The following is a 20,555-nucleotide window of genomic DNA, read 5'->3' on the forward strand; positions in this document are numbered from 1 at the left end:
AAGTGGGCAGGAAAAGGGGGGACTAGGTTTAGTTGTTCAGTCGACAATGTAACTTACTCATTTTGGCACATACTGCAATACCTATTTTTATACTACCCATCGCTCTGCTCTCCCCAAGATGTGCCTTCACCCACACACCACTTGTGCACTGTACAAGTCACATCAGTTATGTAATGGTAGCATTTTGTCTTGGAGATGTAGGCTTGTGCCACGGCGTATGAAAGTGGGAACAAACTCATAGAAAGGAACCAGCAGAAGGACAGACACGGGGCACAAGGAAGGGGCTTGATGCAGCCCCCAGATGGAAAGGCACTGATGGCTTTGAAGTCCCTCAACAAGAGAAGATTTAAAAAAATAAGCACCAGTGATGCAACCTATTAAATGAAGAAAAACAAAGGGTAGTGCAAAAAATTTCTTGGCTTTGAATCTGAACAGTTATTAAAGAAAATCAGACATACCGGTCTGAGAAACAACTGTTTCTCAATAAATCCATTTTCTTGGCATCACCTTCCTTCTTACTTTTCTTTTAGGGGCCTCTTCCTCTAACAAGAAGGAACAAAAACTATACCTCTAGTTTTGAGAGCACAAATCAAAAACAGCCAGATTGGTATGCAAGAATTTACAACAAGAAAATCTCTTTTACATAATTCAGAATGGCCAGCAGAGTTCTTCAATACCTTTTTCGTTTTTAAGTCCTTCCATGACAATAGCAGATATCGTTATCAGTAATATATTTCTATAATTCTGTGTTTTGGCACTACTGACTTTGCTTCCTATGTGTAAAAATAAAATTTCAAATTAAAGGCAATTTCTCCTTTTCTCTATCATTCAAAAACTGTAATTATAAAACAGATATTCCAAGCTTCAGCCAGTAATATGGCTTGCTCCATCACATTAGTAAAGAAACAACTTATGAGAGAAATCAGAACCAAAATCAGACCTACTTTTTCCCCAAAACATACAGTTATCACTCATGTGAAAATCTGAAATAGGAAGTTAAGACTAGTACAATAAATCATTCTAAAAGGTACAACTATGTTCCTTTCTTGTACATAAATTTCATTAACCATTTAAAATTAAGGGTGTATTTTTTCCTTCCTTGTACATTGGTTAACAATTAAAAATACTTCCCTATTTCAAAGTTTTCATAGATCACATTTTAGAGAATTTAAGCAGATAATAAAGAAAAAAAAAAACAAAAAAAGATTTAAATATATTTGTAGGAAAATAGAGTAATGAAAAATCAAACTTCCATTTTTCATAAAAGAGCAAAGAGACTGGTGTTATTGAGAAAAACTAGGACCTTGAAGGCTGTAAGGTGGCTGTTGTCCTACCCTGCTAGGAGAAACACTAACCTGTTACCTTGCTCCAGTGACAACTAAGTTGCTAGACACTAAACTCTTCATCTTTTCTGCAAAAGGCAACTCAGTGACATGGCTTAAAAAAAATTATATAGAGGAGATGAGATGCATGATCATGTTGTCAACAATTATTTTGAAAATTACCATCAACCAGATTCAACACTGAATACATTTCAGAGAAAGGTCAGTTATCGATAGGAAAATGTCATTATTAAATGATACCATAATCTAGATGACAAGCACAACAGACAGATTTCTAGATATCCTGCAAGGCAGCCAGCATGCTTTTCTGTGCTGTGTAGAGAAACAAATGCATACAAATAACTAATAATAGTAAAGCAGAGTCATTGAGTAATTCAAAAGATATAGTGGCTCTCCTTCCTACAGAGATTAAAATTACATAACAAAAATAAGATAGTAACAAGCTAATTCCATCATCGTCATTATTATTAGCCCGTAAAGTTTATGTAAATGTTAACAAGGGTTGTCAAGACAGTTAGATGATAAAGCATATGCAGCAGACAGATTGGTTCAGTTTAGCATCTGAATTTACGTTTCAGCTACAGAGAACAATTTAAATATGAATTTCATTTGAATTAAAATATACAAAAGGATTTTCATAAAGAGACCTTGTTTCCTATAGATCTATATGAAAAAAAGCTATCACGAAAATTGAGTTATTTTAACAGATTCATTTCTAAAATGACAGGAAATGGATGATGTGAAAGTGAATGGGCTCAGCAAAGTAAACCTCAAACAAATCCACTTTATGCTATGCTTTTTCCAGGGCCAATAACAAACTCCAATACATCTCACTTTGGCAAATACCTGCATGGTCCTCCCAGACCTCATCCCTCCACAGAGGCAAACTGCATGCGGCACAGGGCATTGCCTGTGTTTTTGTTATTAATAACAATAATAATGTTTTTTTATTGATAACAAAAACACAGGGACCACTGTGTTTTGTTATTAACACTAATAGGCTATTGGATTGGATATGTAAGAGGAACAGGCAAGGTATCTTTTTGCTTCATGTTTTTATCTTTAATAAAATGGAAAAAAGGGAAATAACATCTATGTGTTAGAACTTATTCATCGGGAAACAATCGCTGGAAACAATAGCTTTATTTTTTTCCCCATTTGTAGATCCACGTGGACTTTCTAACAGCAGTGTGAGCCACTGAATAAATTTAAACCCCTCTCAAACCAGTTTTTTTCTGCTTAGTCACATTTTTCAGATCCATTTAGAAAAAAAACATATCCCATCAGGGGCCTGCAGGCTGTAAAATATCTAACATTTGTAGTTTTTATTTAATGCCAGTAAGTTTGATTAAGACAAGATGAAACAGTGTCTGCTTTTTCCAGCATGAGACAGTTTGAGTATCCCCCAGGGTTTTTGTTCCATATCTGTAGGAATCATGATACCTTCTATGAAGTCTAGAATTAATTTTCACAATGTATGGTCTAATTAGATATTAATATTGTTTCCAGAACAGACATCTACTGTCACACCAAAGCAACACTGTACATCTGGAAAAACTTTTTTTTTTTTTGAAAGGGTTTGGAGTTTTAGAAAAATACAAACTTAAGTTCAATTTTATGAGCGCAGAAAATCTGGCTGCTTCAGGCAACCAGAAATGCTGAAATGTTTTTGTCATTTCATTTGAACACCTTTGTAATAATATCGGTGTGCCTCAGCACACAAAGCACGTTACTGGTATGATAAGAAGGTAAGCTGTGAAAACAGACAAAAGATTATCTCAAATGAAACCGATGACTTCAGCAGTGCTAACTGCGACATAACTGAAAGCCATAATTCAGACCATCAGAAGAAAGAATTGATTTGTAAGGAAACAATCCACTAATTGTGGCAACACTCAAAATGGAAGCAACTAACAAGTTACAAGGCATTTTTATGAAACCTTAGAAATCCAATAGAAAACTACTTGAGCTATGCTTCTGGACATGCTGGATACCATGGCCTGCTATTTACCCAACCAAAGCCGGCAACGTGATGCAGTTCCTCAAACAGTATAACAAAGTTCTCAAACACCTTTATTTCTGCACGTACACAGTCCGCATCTGTTTTGCTCTCCTTGACAACTAGGGAGGAGAGTAGACAGGATTTCTGACTGAGGTTCATCCAGTGCATGCAAACAGGTGCAAAAACACTTGACCGGAAATTTTGAGGAGAAAGAAGGAAGCCAACCTCATCGGCAGTAGCAACATGCTGTTATATGATTGCTGCTGCACTGAAGTTCCTGGTTTCTGTAAGGTGGCTACAGTCGTTCTCCTACGATTCATTGCAAGTCTTCATGGTGTTGATGTGGATAACATCAAAGCATTAAATCTTTTTTGTTTCTCCGTTGCATAAAAGAATAAAATTGGAATTATGTATGCTGGCACACACACTGTGCATCTACAGGTCATAAAAACAAATCCAGTAAATTGCAGTCGCAATTTTTGCCAAGTAAAATAAAATATATCATCACTTCCAGAAAAAAAATAAATCCACTAACTGTTGAAAGTGAATGTTCTACTTGTATAAAAAGTGATCTAAATATTACTCTTTACCGCCAGCATGAATTTGAGGAAAAGGAGTGTGAATTTTAATTACTATGCTACTGAGAGATACTTAGCTGCAATTTAAAAGCATTCTTCTTGTTTATTTAAAGACTTTAAGAACAGCAAAAGAAGTGCTGCATTATAATTTTTTATTGTATTTGGAACTGAAAACATGCCTTTCTCAGTTTCCCTCCTCCAAATATTTACTTGTTTGAAATTCAGGATTATAAATGACTGATTTTTTAAGTAATTACATGAATAAGGAAAAATTCCTAACAAATGAAAAATGTCCACTGTGTGCCTTTCAGAGACAAGAAGACGAAAGTGATCTTAAACAAGAAATGTAACCTAGTGATGAGCTATCAGAGTTAAAGCCCACTCACCTGTGGAGTCCAGGTGGAGCTGAGAGTACCTTGTGGGCTTAGAGACTTAGGCAGCAGGGGTAACAAAATTAAACTACAAATAATGGCTCAGAGATATCAAGATCAATGAGTAAACGGAAAAGGAAAAAAGGAAAAAGCAATCCATAGAGCTTGCCAGGTAAAAGGAAAAACTGTGAAAATGTGATTAAGAAGGGCACCATAGGCATGGAGAAACCCTTCTTAAGGTTAGGGAGACCCTCTGTCGCATCATGAGACTCCACTGTCATGGGAGCTTGGCTATGGCTTCATGAAAACACCTACAATGATTTTACAGTGTATAAAACATGTGAAAGATCTGACAAAGCATCTGACAAATACCAAGTCAACAAACTCAAGATATTGGCCTACAAAAGCATCATCTATATGCATTGCTAGCAACCCTTAGCCATGACTATTAAGTTTTGCTGACCACTCTCTTGCCCTTCTGGACAACGAATGCATAGAAATTGTGAGAAAAGAACATCGACTGAATTTGAGATTTGCTTTCTTCCACAATACAATGCTTTCCCATGAGTACAGATACTTGCTAAGATTATTATTTCAACGTTTTATAATCTTCTCTCCGGAATCTGCATTTACATTTTTGTTTATGGAAGCCAGGTAAATAACGACATGTTAAGATATCAAAAAACAAATTTAGTGAGTTTGTTACCATGGACTATTAATATAGACACAGATACCTGCAATACCAAGACAGGAAGAAGGCCCAAGTGAGGGTACTACACAGCTTCAATTTCCAGCCTCGGAGTCTCCATTTACAGGACAAGTTTTAAGAAAGAAATATAAAGAGAGATGTAAAGGAAGATTTGCTCATTAGCAATTCCTGCTGAGGTTGCATAAGCCATAGATTTATAATGTTAATGTTTTCTGCTTCCATAGATATGACAAATATATAGCTTGTAATTAAAAAAAATGAAATATAACTAATGACATAGTTGAGTTTTAGATAATGAGATAGTATCTTGGAAAGCATAATTAAGGAACCGAGGGTGAATCTGAGGCCATTTTTGAGTGCCTCTAACTTTGTAATTGCTCTGAGATTTCCATTGGCTAGTATAATAGTTAAAAAAAAAAAAACCACACAAACTTAAGACCTGGTAAAAATCCAAGTAAGCCTTGAGATTGCTTCATGTCTCTGAAGATCCCTCTCCATTGAACTATAGTGCAGTGCCAGTAAAAGAAGTGGAACAACAGCAAGAGCAGTGTCTGCCAAAGTGGAGAAATGATATAGCAAAACCAAGGGAAAGCAGAGAGGTGAAGAGCTACAACACTGTGCTATCAAAATCTAGATAATATTCCATCTCCACTGAGGCGTAGTGCTCAGCTGAGGCAGAGATGAAATCACACGATATTTAACAGTTAAAATACTGTTTAAGGTACAAGTCCAAAGTGCCTATTAATTAGTTGTTCAAAAAACAGATCAAGTCTTTTTGAAAACTTGTGTTTAAATTGCTTTCAAGTCTGAATTATGATTGCTTTGTACAATAAAGAAAAACAATAGCACAACAGATACTGAAAATCAAACCCATCTTTCTGGCTGCCTTTATAAATTTGCAGTTGCATTCTGCTTTGTGGAAAGCCCATCAGGACCACTTTGCTCTCTGCATTGCACCATTCCTATGAAGACAGCTCTCTTATTTCTCATAAGTAAAATTTATTTTTCCTCTTGGCTGATGGGATGACTGCATCCCAATAATTTATCTTTGTCTGTACAAACACTTCCTGACACTGCTTCATGAAGTTCTTTAAATGATGCTACTTTCCACTCTTCCATTATCGTGTTTGGTTGCACATCAGTGCTGCTCTGTGGGGCTCTCATCCTGCTGTTCTTACTCAGGCAAGACTCCAGCAATGCCTCTAACATCTTTGTATGAGCAGGCTCACTGCACACAGGAGATATTATATTCTTTCATTATTGAAAAACCAAGAGGGAAACAGTTTTCTCCTTCCCACTTAAAGAAACGCATTCAAAAGCTCAAAACATAATTAAGTGCCTACTTCAAAAGTCCTTCGTTCAGACTCTCTCTCAGAGTTCCTTCCGTACTGTGGAAGAATTTGTTATTAATTCTCTGCTATCCTCAAGGTACTAAAGTGTTTTTGTTTTTACTACAAGGAACTGGGCAAAACCGTCACCTAGGTGAACTATAAAGCAAAACTTACAAACCTAAAGCCGTCCAGGGCAAGGGCTCTCTCTATGCCTGATGTCAAAGTATCAAGCAAGTGTGCCCTGCTGGGTGTGAAACAGGTGTGAAAGCAAATCTGTGCTTCAGACAGAAACACGCACACATACCACCCCCAAGGCAGAATAAGCCAGGACTACTGTAACATGCAGTGACATTTTTTTCGGGTATTTGGTCATCAGTACCTTATAGGTATTAGTGATACCTAAATAGACATTTTTGAGTGTACAGGATGGTCCACTGCAAGTTTATTTATTTTTTGTTCCTTTGCATTCATCTTTCACCTTTTCCATCTTATTCTACCCCACTGTATCATGTAAGGTATCAGCTTCCCAGATAAAAGCTAACTGAAGTCAACTGGGACCAATTTTAGGGACTATAGCTTTGCTGTTTGTGCCAAGCTTCCCCCTCCCTCCTGAGCTCCTCTTAGAGTTTGGAGAAATAGTTTCTGAATATCCTAAGTGTTTTCTTTTGATAAACATTTAATAAAGGTTTAACTAACTCAGGAAAACGACAAGGGTGGGAGAATTATGAAAATGAGAATGTTTTTAGTGAAACACAACTTATTTTTGAAGAGACTTCCAAAAACAGTCACTTCTTAGGAATGCATTTTCTGCAGAAAACTCCTTTGTGACCCATTGAGAAAGCACAGATCTAGCAAATACATTATAGTCACTCTGCATGCTGTTAATTTCACTGAATTTTCAAGCGTAAATGAGACCATAGAGGACAAAAAGTAACCTCTTAAAAAAAAAAAAACATACCACAACTAGATGGACTTTGGATGAGTTCTTTCCTACATTGCTGACATTTCATAAGTTTTCTGAACAGGATGGAATTTATGCTGTGGAGAAGCAAGTAAATAATATGCATTTTCCCTGGAACTTGTCAATTTTATCACTTTGACCACACCATAATCTAAGACACTATCAGCATCATCAGCATCTTTTGCAACAAATCTGTTTTCTTGCAGCAAGTTATTTGAACCCACAAAGTACCCAGCAGTAACAACAGAGTCCCAACTCCAGCTCATTATCACTTGTAAAGATGTATTTTTGGACACTGTCAGCTATCAGGATCAACACATAAAAAAGATTAATGGCTAGATGTGCTGATCAACATCCCAGTGCAAATCTTTACATAAAAATAAGCAAAAAAAAAAAAAAGGCAACAAAACTGCAGCCAACAAGGCACATTAAGAGCACTGTTTAGCTTATTCATATTTAACATGTTCAACCTAGTCTTAGTATCCCCTTACGCTATGTATTCATTTTTAACTAGTCTAAGAATCCATCATTTGCTGTTCCATAATATCCTTTCCCCATCTTGAGCCAATATAGCCGCTGCTATCACTTTGCACTTAAAGGCACTGTTTCTGAAGGACTGAATGAAATACCCCAAGTTAAATTCACATTCAGTCGATGGGTAGCCTGTCCCTTCTGCCACTCCTGACACTAAATAAATCCTTTAACTCTTGTTTTCCAATGTTTCTCTTCACAGATCTCTCCTGCAGCCCCCACACATGTATTTCTGGTGTTTAGGCTTTTCTTGGCCTCAGCATCCACTCACGCAGTTCCTATGTGATTTAATTACCTGTCCTTCCCAGTTCCATCCTACTATCTTTATTTCCCAACAACTCCAAAGCTGGTAGATCCAGCACCCTACTCTAAAGATTACTCTTTTGGCTCTTCCTTGGAGCACATTCCCCCTCAGACTCCCTACTCTGACTTTCAGAATCCACGAGCCTTCTGCTTTGTCACTTCGGCTCTCAGGCCTCTTTAAAATCTCCCCACTGCTGCAGTACTTCCTAAGCCTCCTTTGACTTCTATTTCAGGTAATGACTTATAACTCATATTTGAACTTGAAAACAGGCATATACGCACACACATATATATACAGATATATATTAATCTGTCCTCTTCCACGAAGATACCTGCTGATCTCGCACAATTACCTCCACAGGTTCTGAGACACAAACTTGAAAAGGACTGAGACACCAATCTCAGAAATTCACAGCAGCTCACTACTTGGTGGATCACCTGGGGAAAGAATTACTCATTTTGTTTGAAATTATCAGCTCTGCCTCTTCAACAAAAAAAAAAACAGCCACTGCTTGAACAGAACAACGAATATTCTAATCTTCAGAAGAACCAATTTGGCTGCAAAGATCTGCAGGTTTACATAACAGGAACTTTTCAGCTTCAAACAGATGTGCAAACAGGAATTTAAAGAACACTGAAAACTGATGAAGAATCCTCAACAGCTGAATGGCACAAACTGCGAGTGTTACAGGAGAGAAATACAAAAAGAAGAGGCCCTTTTGTATTTTGAGGAGATGACATGCGCTGGCACAGCACGCTACAAGGTCAGTACTTTTGGAAATCCCAAAGAACACTGCAGAGCAGACACGTCTGTGGAGTCAGTGGAAGGATACACAGCTGTCTGTTTTCTTCTGATGATCTTGAGAGCAAGAAATAACTGGTTTAGATAGTCAGGAGAGTACATACGTCCCTGAGATGAGATGTCACAAAATGGGAATGCCCAACACAGGCAGAGTGCTAGGGAAAGGGAGTTGTGGTAGAACCAGGAACACTCCGTGACCCGCAACCTACAGCAACTGAGCTGCCAAAGTCCCCTCCTGAAGAGATCACAAAAGGTCCACATTAAGTCTCACGTTCTCTGGGATTTGAGAAAAAACACATTCTCAAGTTCGGGAAGTGCACAGGGTGGGAGTGGAGACCCTTGCTGTATCCAAGAAGCAAAGGGATCCAACTGGGCTACAGCAGCTTTTGTCATGCATAATCTCTAACTCTACCACAAAGGAAAAGGAACATGGAGCCTCTTACATATTTTGGAGGTTAAAAATGGGAAGAAATATCATGTACAAGCTGTGCTGCATGACCACGCAGCAAGCTCTTGCTTCTGCTTGCAAGGATAAGCCCCCAGGAACAAAGAAAGTCATTTTTAAAATAGGAGTGGAAGCCTACAGCATGACAAATGGGCAATAATTTCTTTAAATGCACTGCATTTTGTTGCAGCTCTAAGCATGCCAGAGGCACAATATAAATTTCTCCACAGCTGCATTTTTATGAGCCCATGGGATGTATCTGCTAGGAGCAAAATCTAGCAGAAGAGAGGTGCAGGGCAAGTTCCATTAGCACACAGATACCAGAAAGGCAAAGGCTAGATAAAATGCAAAAGCAGGTAAGTAAACCAAGCATACATGAGATACAAAGAAGCAAGTCCAGGCTTCTTCCATCTTGATCAAAATGCAAAGGAAAAAGAAAAAATTAGCATATTTACAAGAAAATTGTAGTCCTGCCTCTTGTTAGAATAAACTTAGCAAAAGTACGCAGATCAGGAAGCAGCTTATTTGTTGATATCTGTTTTTTTTTTTCATGCACTTACATCATAAATTTTCCTTCCCATGTACATGTATGATGATTTGGATGAGACCTTGGTCCAAGCAAGAGTGACCAAACCCATTAATAACACTCATTATAATGACAAGGACCACAGCGCGTGGTTTACATGGAAGGATAAGGCTCACTAACAGGAATGAAAAGACAGGCAAAACTAACCTTTTTAATTCTCATTTTGTCAGTCAGCTGACTGACAAAACAACTACAGCAGCCACTTGCCAACACTTAGTCCCATCTGGGAAAGCAACTAACACCCTATGAGAAACTCCCCAGACGGCAATTTTGATTACTTCAATTTAAAAAAAAAAAAAGCCCATCCACCTACAAACCAAAGCAACCACAATCACTCCTCTTGGCTCCAGAGGACTCCTTATTAAATTTTCCAGTCTTGGCACAGTTTATCCCTGACCAGAAAAGTGGAAATAAATACATCTGCATGCCACTACGTAGTCAAGGAAGAAGTGTCGAAGTGTATGCTTCAGAGCCCTCTGAACTGCACTGACTGCAGATGACTTGCTGGGGCTATAATAGAAAACAGATCCTAAATCCTTCTCCCATTCACTGACCTACTGTTCCAGCCCTCAGCTCACCACAGCTGTGCTGACACAGGTGTCATGGGAGCCACAGCATAAATCAGAAAAGATCCACCCTACAAATGACCTCCCATTGCATCCCCCAATAAAATTTTACTTTTAACTCCTCTCAACAGCATTAACAGCATTGTCACACAAATGCACCCTCTCCTTTGAGGAGTTGACATGACATCCAGGCACACTATCATTGTCAATATTTAATTCAGGTGCATAGTATATATATATATATATATATTTATATTTGTCCTTTTTTTAAAATAAAATATCAGGTTAGGAAATACAATAAAAGCATACTACAGAATCCATTTTCAGCAGTGAGGTTGTGCATTTTGCTAGAATTGCCAAGGTCCTCTCTTCTGTCTTCCTCTATTGCTCTCAGAGACTATTCATTCCCAACACAATCATTCACATTTCAATTTTTATTTTATTATACTTAGATATGATGCAACCTGTATTTAACAATGCATTACCATTTTCAAGGGCAAATATTTTTCTGTAATCCCTGCTATGTCATTATTCTCTTTCTATTACACATACTTTAAATGTCAAAATCCATCTCCTAGAACTAATCAAATATAAAACAAGCCTAGCAGGAGAAAGTCAGCTTGAAAGGAGTATTCCAGATGAAATAAAAACTTAAATGTCCTTTCTTTAAAATAGACCTTGCCTATTATTTAATTTACTTTCAGGTTTGGAAAAGATCTCCCAGGGACAACGTATGGTAAACCAGACTCATGCCTGTCTCAGCTCTGCTGAAACTACCCACCATCTGGGGCAGCATATATACGGCTGAAGAATTAACCCGAACATTATGAAAGGGGGTGGTGGGAAACATATCACCACCATCTCTGATTTTAGACTCCCTTTTACTCACAATAGGCCAGCAGTAAAAGTAAAAGCATGAAAAAAAAAGTGTTAATGAAATGAATATTTTATGAAGATGGAAGCGTGTCAACATTACATGTTTAAGCGATTTGAGATTAAGCTTGAGTTACATTTTCCATAAATTCCCTTACCTATACAGCTTGCCAGAACTGCTTGGCTCTTGTTAAATACTTCCCAAAATCCATCTCCTTCAGCAAATAAGGAAATACATCAAAAGTCTTAAGACACCTGATATCTACTTCTAGGTTATGAAATGTTAAGCTGGGATCTTGCCTCCACTCCCAGCTGATGAGCCCATTTAGATTACAAATATGACCCCGGGCATTGGTCCCCAGACACTGGATAACACTGGTTATTATGTTTCTGTCCAAACTTGCCTCCTTCTTGATTCAGGTAAGACGCTTGACATAATTTCTATGATTTGTATGACCTTGCCAAGGTCTTTGTAATCCCAAACTCTGATTTTCTCCTATTTTGGACATTCACTGATCAAAAAATACCTTTACTTTTCCAGGATATTGTTGATAAGACTACAGCTGCCTTGTCTGCAGAATGGGATTTTGACTTATATTCTCTACTACGTTTAACACTGACTTGGTTTTTTTTTTTGGAGCAGTTCATATTCCGTCTTTGGGTGCCCTCACACAAATAGGCAGGAAAATGATACTCTGTGTAGTGTTACCTAAACCTACAGCAACTCTGTAGATACCTATTCCCCATTTTAATGTGCAGATGGATATGAGTTGAAAGAGCTGACAGTGATATCAAAGTGTCTGTCTTCTTTTTTCCCTTGTTCTGAAGCAGGATAATAAGCGTATCGAATTCTTCCTTTGCCAGAAACCATCTAACCAGTTTGTAACCTGTAGTGAATTAATCACTGAAGCATATTTCACAGCTTCCACAAGAAGCCAGCTCTTCACAGTCCCTGTAGCTGGAAAATAATTCCTTAAGTCAAATTCATTATTTACTTCTTTTATTTCCCATAGTAGTCTAGATAATAATTCGTGAACAAATCTTCATCATTTTTAAATTATTATTATTTTATTTTGCAAAGTCACAAGAGCTCTGTTTAGTCTAAATAAACTTCTGACTGTCCCCACCAGTCCCATATTCGGCATTTTTCATCTCTCCACACTTTGGAAACTTCCATTTGTCTGCAGATTTCTCGAGTGTGAAGCACAAAACTGCATCTCTTCAGGATAATATCAAAATTCTTGCAGTCACTACTATAAGCTTTCTAGTGGTGAAGTGAAGCAGTTCCTTTATATCTATACAGCATTCATACTGTTGTCAATGGATGTACAAAACAAAAGTTTTTCACTCTAATCAGTCAAGACCCCGCTTACAGGAGCCCCATGCTGGGTAGTGCAAGATTCCCCACCGTGTAAGCGTGCTGAGTTCACAGCCAATTTTAATGTACGTGAACTTTTCCACGAAGCTTTAAACTTTTCATACTACAATATAGGTCTTTATAGACATTTCCCTAATTTGTATTGAATTCTCTTACATTACTGTACCTTCCCCCTCACTAAAGTTTAAGATACTGATTTGGAAGGGCAACTCTGATATCACACAATAATATATATATATATATATATATATATACACACACATATATGTGTGTGTGCATAGAACTTATATTTTAAAAAGAATAAAAAGGGTAGATTTAGATTAGATATTAGGAAGAAATTCTTTGTCATAACAGCGGTGATGCGCTGGAACAGGTTGTCCAGAGAAGTTGTTGATGCCCCAGCCCTGGAGGTGCTCAAGGCCAGGCTGGATGGGGCTTTAGGCAGCCTGGTCTAATGGAAGGTGTCCCTGCCCATGGCAGGGGAGTCGGAACTAGATGATCTTTAAGATCTTATCCAAACCCACAGCATTCTATGAGATATATATATATTTATATAAATGTATATATATACTTACAGGGCTACATTTATTAAGAGTTCTCTCCCTTCTTCAACCTCCACACTAGTCTAAATATTCATGTGCCATAGGTGTTGTCAAAGACAGGCATATATTACTCAACTGAATGCAAGTAGAGGCAAAAATAAAAAGGCATTCCAAACTCTAGGCTTCTTAAATATAACTTCAGTAACTGAGCAAGACAAACAAGTTTATTTGCCTCCCAGAAGAATGTGTTTTAATAGAATAAAATCCTACCATCAAACACATAGATATCCAGGAGAAACAACTGTGCCTTGGCAAGATCTTCTCACCTGAGAATACAAGGCTCCAATAGCTGGTTTGTGTACAAAAATCGCACTAAAACAGCTGCTACAGGATCCAAAGAAATGGGAAGCACTATAAAAAAAAAAAAGACATTCCTAGAACGGAGAAAGATGTAGTTGTTTTTCCTGTATCACTTCAAAACTAGATAAAGTTATCATGCCGTTACAGCCAATTTCAGGGGGAAGAAAAAAAAACACACAACACAACTGGCACGATACTTAAATTGACAGCAGGAGCTTGCACACTAAGTAAGATCCCTTTTTATCTCAGGGACTTCAGCAAGAGAGTTTCTGTGAGGTTGCTACAAGTATTTATGGAAAGATAATACTTTTTAAGCAAGAAAATTGTGCACAACCACCTGGCTTTCACACCAAGTCATCTTGGAATTGAGTAATGCATTTGAGCCTTTCAAAGGCTATATTTGGCAATTTAAAAATATACCCAGATACCACCACCCATACATCTACAGCAAAATCACATCCATAAATATGCCATGAACAAAACAAAAGCAAAGGATAAGGCAAAGGAAAAAAAGCATTTAATGAGGATTAGAAAAATAATCAAGACATACATACAGCTGTTCATGGCTACCTGTCATTAGGCGCTAACTTAACTTCTCTTTCACATCATCCTCTCCTTATTAAATCTTAATACATGCTGCTTGTTTTGTCACCTTCAGAAAACAAACAAAACACAAAAAAAACCACCACAGCACTGAAATTTCAGTGGAAGTGGGACCCTCCTCTGAAGTGTCTCAACTTTTAGCTAGCTGCTCTCCAAGCACACTGGGTGGGAGCAGCAGAGGCCAGGGGTTTGCAGAACAATTAGGTAGCCTCTCACAGAAGTACCGCGCCTTGTGCTGCACTGATTTAGGCTCCCTCATTGCTCACCAGAGGGTGCAATGCATGCTCAGAGTTTCAAAAGCCAGAGAGAAAACAGAGAAACGGATGAGAGACTTGTTGATGAACATAAATTACAGAAAAGGCCCTTAATCTGCCAACTCAGTATCTTAGAACAAGGCAAGGTAAAAAGTGGCACATCAAGAAATATAATTACTTACCTTCCAGCTGAAATAAATTATAAGCTCCTAAGCCTAGCAGACAGTTCTGAAGCCTGCAAGAAAAGCAGGTAAATGAAAGGTAGCTGCTCTGAGGGCTACATAGTTCTTAAATCTCTTCTCATTTTTTTTCCTACGCTTCTCTAAATTGCAAGAGGGACTAGAAGTTCATTTTCTTCAAAATCTTGACCCCATAAAGTATATGAAGCCCAGCAAGAAGAGTGATCTGACACCAGTCCTGCATCTCTCTGGACATATTTTTCCTTCGACTGAAGCATGTGATTTACAATTTTGGGAGAGCACTAAATGGAAATGCTCTTTCCTTCTCTGCAGCTATGAGTCACCATCCAGACACCACAGTAAACTCAGTTACGCATTGAGCAGAGGTAACTCATCACCCTCAGCCTTATCTATGGGCAGTGGTGAGGAGCAGGCCACCCCTCAGCATCTCTAAATCAAGGCTGATTCAGACCATGAACAATGAAGGAAACTACCTCTACTTCCACAGATTACCGCGAGTCTAGAATGAGCTTTGCCTCCTAGTCTGAGCAACCCTGCTAGTGGATTGGCAAGGGATAATTATCTTACCTGGACCTCAGCACTGGGGCTTGTGGATTTATGATGGCTGGAGGACCGCAGTCCCCATGCTTAACTCCCAGCAATGCAGTTGACTGATTTGTTGCTTCACTGACTTGTTTCAATTTACCTTTTTCACTTCAGCTTCTGCAAAATCCTTGATATGTCATCTATTTCCCAACAGAATTGAGAAAGAGAAAAGTGGAAATCAAACGGTGTTAAGTGAGATGCAAAAATGAAATGGTTGAAGAAATGACATAACCCTGGGAAAATTAATTACAAAACTGTCATCCAAAATGTCATCAGGAATGGAGTCGCACATATCCCAAGGCCTTTGATAAAGAAGGTCTAATACCAAATCAGGAGAAGGAGGAGAAAGCAACTTTCAACATTTCACACAAGCTGGAAGCTAATCAAAATTCAGCCATGAAGATGACATTTCCCTTAAATGAGCTCCCCTTTAGCTTGTCAAAATGGTGACAGTTTTAAGTAGATCGTACTTCATAGTTTAATTACTAATGGATTTTGTTTTGTTCTTTGGTCATCTTCAATTTAGCGTGGGTATTGAATTTATTTTGCTTTAAAAATTAACATAAAGCAAACATTCATTCTTTTTCCTCTTAAGACTTACTTTCACGAGACATTAGCAATATTTTTAAAAACTTTTTTTAAAAAGCCTAAAATTGCAGTGTGTGGCAGAATATCTAAATAAACAATGAGTGAACATTTCAGCATTTATTTATTTTACACATACATAAATCAGATTTATTATTCCAGCAGATTCCTGGGCTTGGAGCCACAAGGCCTCAGACTCCTTTCTCCTCTGTATGCTCTGAGCTAGAGACACCAGGATTTATTCACTGCTAGCCAAAATCTGAAGAAGCCACTTAAAGGAAAACAAACCAGCCTTGCCATTCCAAAGAAGAAAGCGGAGGTCTGAGCTCTGTCACACACCAGGATATCACCAATGACAGAAGGGTAGCAAACACCTGAACTTCTGAAGGGAGCCCTGAGAAAGAGATCTGGGGGCTTTGAGAAGAAATCAGAAAATAATGGAAATGCCAGGGAACATGCACTGTTTACAGCCTGCAAAGAGTAAGATTATACAAGTAAGTCACGCTCTGAGAAGCGGTTTTGTCCTGTAATAAAATCCAATTTTTGGAAAACATTTGTCTTCACGGAAACTGAATGAATTTACTCTGTCAAGTTATATATTCTCCAGGAATCAGGTGACTGAAATAAAGGATAAGAGAAATTTGTTACCTGCCCTGTGCTTAGGGGGTTCACACTGAAGACGTACGTATGCTCATAAACACCAGTCTAATGCTCCTAAAACATTCCTGCATGCCTCGCGGTTTACTGGCTGCAGTACAGAGATCGTGTAAGTACCAGCAATGGGAGCATCCTTTTAGGGACAGAGAAGGTAAAATGTCCACTCCAGTCTTACAAGCTTCTCTGCCATCCTCAGCACAATGACCAAAGGAACAGCTTAATCGTGTGCGACCATAAGCGAGGGTAGCCCCTTTTTTTCCCCCAGAAATGTCAGACCTAGAATTGTTCGACAAGGGCTGATCCACGCAGGTGCCGCCTTGTGTGCTACTTTTACACTGAGGCTCTTCTGTCCATGCAGCAGTAAATGCCAGGTAAGGTGTCACACACGCTGAACTTCCCTGGCACTGTGTGCTGGTCCTGCGGCTACCTAACAAAGCAAAACAGCCACACGGTTCTGATGATGTTATCAAGTAAACGTTATTGGATAAATATCAATGGCGGGTGAAAAAAAAAAAAAAACAAACAAAAATCTTCCAATATCTTAAAATGCCAGAAGAGAAAATTAGCCTCATTGCTAGCTTGGAAGAAGATGAAGGTTTTGGTTTGTACCTACTAAAATAACAGCAGGGCTTTCAGAGTCTACGCCTTGAAAGAAGGAATAATAATACCTAGATACCATTTATTAGCAGCAGCCTCTAAGGACATAAAAGAAATAAAAGGCAGTGACCTAAGGAGAGCAAAGAGATGTATTATCAGAGGTACCACCCAATGGTCTGACTGACAGAAAGGTCATTTCCAGGGCTACCTTAGGTCCCTCTTCTGGACCAAAACAGAAATTACAGCAAAGAGCTTGAAAAGTGATAGTAATGACTTGTTGCTATGGTTATGGAAAAGAAAGAGGTAACTTTTCTCAAAAGCATACTCAAACAAGAAGGCAAGCTACCATGATTACAAGCAATATCAAAATGTGCAGTTTTAGATTTCAAAAATGGTTTTCAGTGTCTAAATCACACACCTTTTCCCACCCACCCTGTAAAATTAGAGGCTCCAGGCAGCCAGGCAGCAGCATGAGAAGTAATAGGAACCTTATGAGACAGTCCCTGAACACGTGCAGTGTCAAGTGTCTAAATCTCAGCCTGCTTTGCTTTCTTTCTTTCCACATACGTTCATTCTTATTATTCATTTTGATGCTTAAGTGGAACTACATCCTGATTCAAGGCTTCATGCCCCAACCCCTAAGTCAATTCTTAGTCACTATCTCAGGAGAGCCGGATGATTCCCCTCCTTGTAATCTTGCAAATAAAAGACTGCCTTCTGTAGAAAACGCACTAATAAAATCATGGATATCGTGCATGTTTACAATAAGCTCAGAAGTTTTGATAGGGATTTTCATACTGTCTGAACCACATCATCCAGGGCGGCTGCCCCAGTGGGCAAGCACCGAGCCCAGCAGTGATACGGGAAACACCGCTGTACACACTCGCTCCATTTTCAATACAAGATGTACTTGCTTCAAGGTTTGCACCAGGCAAAGCCCCATCCTGAACTAGTCCACAAGTCATCCAGAAGAAAAGAGGTCTCCCTGTGAAATCTTTTTATTGACTCCATAAAACTGCTTTCAGTTCAAGTCTTAGTGTGATTTCTGTCACAGACTGCAGGTAGATTCGCAGGCTCATTTTTCCTCTGAATTCTACCTATCCCCAGGCTAAAACAGCTCTGAGTGGTGGAATATACAAGCCTAGCAAAGCTATGGCCTCTGAAATCAGTCTGGGTTTTGCCATTGATGGAAAGCCAGGATTTCACCTGCCATCTCTCTTGCAGTTTAGGCTAGCGTAAGGTTTGGAGTAATGCAAGTATACAAATAACCCGCACTTAGATCTTTGTAGTAAGCCTCCTTCTGCCAGAACGGATTATGCTGCCACTTCGCAGTGACTTTCTGGCCAGCGCATTGCTTCTGCTCACGCAGCAGTGCCACAGCAAAGTCTGCAATGGGTTAAACACACCTGCAGTCCTAGAGCTCACTGTCACATCTCCCTCCCTCTGAAGTCAGCATGTAGGGAGGAAAAGCAACACTATGTCATCTTGTTCCGAAACACGTCATAGCCAGTACTGGAAATACGTGGACTTGCAGAGCAAACGCGTACAACTGACCAACCTGTGGCCAAGTACAATAAACGCTGCCTTTCCAAAAGCATTGGAGTTCCAGCCACAAATGACAACTGGCAAATTAGTGATTTAGATTACTCCAGGAAAAAGCTACATAACCTTGAAGACAGTTCTGAAATTTCTGACTTCCAAACAGTAAAAAATCATACCTTATGCTATTAAATTATAAAGTAATCTCCGTGTTATACACCAAGACAATAAATTTACAGAGCTCAGCATACTGGGTTGAATGACGACAAAAAATATTTTTTTCCTGTCCTGAAGACCGACAGCTTCTCTGCCCTAGAGGGAAGCACTTGTGAGCAGATTGCTTTTTATGAAAAGAGAGGAATAATATTTACGTAAGGCAGGCTTGTTTTTTTGTTTTTTCTCTCTCTGAACTGGCATATGCATTTCAGATGTAACAGTAAATTAGGCAATTTCATGAATTCACAGCAGCATGCTTGATCCTGAAGTGTTCAAAAATTTAGAAGAAACTCACAAACTACAAACACTAGATATTATGGATAGAGTACTGTAGCCCCCACTGATTTACAGGCAGCTTGCTGCCTTAAAACCACTCAACACTGTTTACAACTGTGTTTTGCTTTCCGTATGTTTTTCTTTAGGTTGGGAAAAATCATTTCATTGCCCTTAACATTACCTGTCCCAAGCTGTTCAGCATCCCATAATAATTGAAGATCTTAGGAGAACGTAAAGGGAAATAATTTCCTGGGTCTTGGCCAGTGTCACATTAGCAGAAGAGCCAGCCAAGGCAAAATCCCCAAAATATGGTAAAGTAAGGAAAGCTTCACAGAGCATACATGCGCTTTTTGAGGTAACTTTCAAAAGATCCCAGGAAGACAGAACCCCAGGGTCTGGTCTTCCCCCAAGTTCATTTCTACCAGAAAGGGTTTGTCTGTTTGCCACATTGCTCATGAAAGTCACTCAGGTTCACCACTCTGGGTAAATGCGCATCTCTTTTAAAACAAGTTTTATTTATTTTACCTGTTCCTGCCTCCCACCTCTTCCCTCTGCATCCTTCACCATAGCAAAACTCAATTTTCATTTCCCTTTCTTAACACTATAGCAATGTTTCTGTAGCTACATAGAAATGAGTGCAATCAAAACAATTCTTATTATACCTGTTTCAATAATAAAAGATCAGGCTTCACATATCCTGAACGTATCCATAGCAGTACTGTAAACCTTCCCTTCACACCTCCCACCTACTGAAGGCTAAAACACACATTTTCTGACACAGATCATCACCTCTTGTCTACCATCTTTCATTAGCTAATTTCAAAGCTACTTACAAAAAAAGGTCCACATCATTAAGATAATGATGGCTCAGAGAAAGGAATTTGTCTGTCAGGAGCTAAAATATGGGTAATTTCAAGAATACAAGCCTGCATACCTTTGCAAATATTTGCTTGCATGTGTATAGCAAATCTGATTTTCAGTTTTAGTACACAGAGACCCTCTCTCTCTTCTGGGATTTTTATTTCAGCTATGAGCCTTCATTTCATGAGATGATTGTAGTGATAGGCTATACTGATAACAAGTTGTTATAATAATTTTAAAATATTCCAATCTGTTTGTATGGGAGAAAATCAAGCCACAGCAGCTTTCCACAGTTTAGTAAACCACACCAGTTTAATACTTATGTACATTCACGTGTATCTATGGTAACAGCAAATTATATTGCATTGCCACAGTACTCACACTTGTACCTTCCTTGACTTTAGGTTATCTACTGTCTGCGACTGGAAACCTGTAAGGCATCCAGTCAATACCTCTCCCAAATTACAATCCAATCTTAGCACACATCACGCTTTCCCCAAA

The 20,555-nt window shown here is 38.7% G+C and overlaps 1 protein-coding gene across 11 annotated transcripts in view; it reads right to left on the bottom strand.

Moving 5' to 3' along the window:
• Positions 1-20,555, bottom strand: part of HTR2C (5-hydroxytryptamine receptor 2C) — a 312,561-nt gene that overhangs the window by 107,902 nt on the left and 184,104 nt on the right. Inside the window, exons 6-8 of one of the 11 annotated variants that reach the window (XM_080554502.1) lie at positions 15,306-15,463; positions 14,721-14,773; positions 13,648-13,732 (exon numbers count right to left, since the gene is read on the bottom strand). The exons of 9 other annotated variants lie outside the window; for them this stretch is intronic. The gene's annotated coding sequence lies outside the window, so the exon portion shown is untranslated. Of the gene's footprint in view, positions 1-13,647; positions 13,733-14,720; positions 15,255-15,305; positions 15,464-20,555 lie in introns of those variants that run through there. One more of the 11 variants, XM_080554503.1, reaches the window with a different exon arrangement.

This window comes from Anser brachyrhynchus (genome assembly GCF_964034855.1).
Source record: "Anser brachyrhynchus genome assembly, chromosome: 13".
NCBI classification, from domain to species: domain Eukaryota; kingdom Metazoa; phylum Chordata; class Aves; order Anseriformes; family Anatidae; genus Anser; species Anser brachyrhynchus.